Source organism: Lathyrus oleraceus, chromosome 6 (genome assembly GCF_024323335.1).
Source record: "Lathyrus oleraceus cultivar Zhongwan6 chromosome 6, CAAS_Psat_ZW6_1.0, whole genome shotgun sequence".
Taxonomy (NCBI): domain Eukaryota; kingdom Viridiplantae; phylum Streptophyta; class Magnoliopsida; order Fabales; family Fabaceae; genus Lathyrus; species Lathyrus oleraceus.
In genome coordinates, this window is record NC_066584.1 from 521631879 (window position 1) to 521634339 (window position 2461).

A 2461-nucleotide genomic window follows, 5' to 3' on the forward strand; every position below is an offset into this window, starting at 1 on the left:
CCATAAATTCTCTCATGCACTCGGAGACGCTTTGAACCATACTGAAGACACATTTTAGGAGACGGTTATCTTGGGAGGTTAATATAAATAAACCTCACAAAAGCCAATTGAAGCGCTCTCTTCTCCGTACAATATTTCCAGCATTCTAATTTTTCAAGCAATTTATTTCTTTTTTTTTCTTTTTCTTTTAGTTTAATTTCCGAAGCATACAATTTACTTTCTCACGATAGTTTCTACACCGGAAACTATTGTGTAATTTTTACTGGATCTAACCTTACATTAGATCATAGTATTTTATTTCCTTGTTTTTACTTTCCTATCTGATCGAGAATTGTGAAGAACAAATCCAACCGACTTGTGGTGGAGTGTTCGAGCATCGAAGCGTAAGAGATAAAATCCAGATTTCTAGTATTTTTCCAGGTTCATTAATTAATTGATTTATCGTTTTAATATACATATGCTTTGTTCCGCTGTTTATATATGTTGTTTGTTTGATATGGTCGTATTTATGCATGATTATTGTTTATGCATGTTTATCATGTCTGGCCAATTAATTTAGATATCGGTATGTAGAGTAAGCGGAATAAAGGAATCCAAATTGAGTTGGTTTAAATTTATTTCAGAATATAGTCACTCTTTTTCTGGTCTCAATTTACAAAGTTAATGCCAAGGTTTTTGTATGAGAGTAAAAGACATAAAGAAGTTAAAATCAATAGAACGACGGTTTGAGTTTTTAACTGGATAGTGTAAATTGAACATTAACTTTAAATCAGGGCGAAAGCAATTTTTAAGGTTAATTAAATTCTAATTATTTTCAAAAATTATTTTTAAAAGTTAAATGTGAGGGCGAGAGTTAAGCATTTAAGCTTAATCATATAATCTAAGTCAACAGAGCGAGAGTTTGAGACGAGGGCGTTTAAACGGTTAGTATTTTCTCAAAAGGAGTTTCTATAGATTCTATTATTTTCAAAAGTGATTTTAGACTTAACAAAATAGTGAGAGCGTACGTTAAAATATAAAGTCATAGTCTAATTCAACAGAGCGAGAGTTTGAGGAAAAGACTTTTAATTAATAGTGTCTACTGAAAAGACTTATTTTAAAATTAAGAAAAAGACCAACGAAGATTTTATTCCCCAAATACGACGAACTACATACTGATATCCATATTATTTGATATTTCATCTAGATCCAAATTTAGTTTTATTTTTTCCCCCTAATCATTAAAGTATCATCCGCCTTAGCTTTACGCAGTAACCCTAGAAAAACGGTAGATCGATTCATTAAGTCCCTGTGGGATCGATATCTTTTAAAACTACGCGATTAGACTGTGCGCTTGCAGTTAGTACCCCGATAGACTCATAAAGTCGCGACCATGTTTTTGGCGCCGTTGCCGGGGAACTTTTATTTAGTCGATATCGTAACTCTTCTGTTACGCTGTAGAGACTAAGGCAATTTTTATTTTTTCCCTTTTTTGTTGATTTGTATGCCACACACTCGCTCACAAGGCGAGCCGTACTACTTAAAAATCAACGACGTCGAACGATATCTCTGATTATTACGAAGAATTCGGGAGTATCGTGCTAGAAACAATCTTCCTCCAATCGAAGTTCCTGATCTCAAAAATCTCCTTCCTTTAACGATACCAGCGATGGCCGAACCAGCTCGTGCTCTTCGAGATTACGCTGCTCCATCGCAGGATGAGTCGCATTCGAGTATTGTTCCACCCGCAATCGAAGCGAACAACTTCGAACTTAAACCTTCGATGTTGCAGGCAGTGCAACAGAATCAATTTTCTAGAAATCCTACCGAGGATCCAAACCTTCATTTATCCGCATTTGTCCAATACGCTGACACTGTTAAAGCTAATGGTGTCACTTCAGAGACAATTCGACTTCGTCTCTTTCCTTTCTCGTTAAGAGATAAAGCTAGAAGATGGCTTCAGTCTCTTCCTTCCAACTCAGTCACCACATGGAATGAGTTGAAGAAAGTCTTTCTTGCCCGATATTTTCCTCCAAGCAAAACAGCTATGTTGAGAGCCCAGATAAATGGATTTAAGCAAAAAGATAACGAATCTCTTTTTGAAGCATGGGAAAGATACAAGGACATGATGAGACTTTGCCCACACCATGGTTTAAAGGACTGGTTAGTAATGCACACCTTCTACAATGGTCTCTTGTACAACACAAGGTTAACAATAGACGCCGCCGCCGGTGGTGCGCTTATGGATAAACCTTACACCGACGCTTATCAACTTATAGAGAGCATGGCCCAAAATCATTATCAGTGGGGAAGCGACCGAACAGTGGTAGAAAAACCTCAAACAAAAGGTGGCATGTACGAGATAAGTAGCCTTGATCATGTTAATGCAAAAGTGGATGCTCTTGCCCAGAAAATTGAAAGTTTAAATGCATCACCTCCAGCCACCGTGGTTGCCGTAACTCAAAATTGCGAGGTCTGTGGA

The 2461-nt window shown here is 36.9% G+C and overlaps 1 non-coding gene across 1 annotated transcript; it reads right to left on the reverse strand.

Moving 5' to 3' along the window:
• Window positions 1–2026: 2026 nt before the first annotated feature.
• LOC127099285 (small nucleolar RNA R71) lies at window positions 2027–2133 on the reverse strand. Its single transcript, XR_007793808.1, has one exon. It is a non-coding gene; the product is annotated as a small nucleolar RNA R71 (small nucleolar RNA).
• Between the last annotated feature and the right edge of the window lie 328 nt (window positions 2134–2461).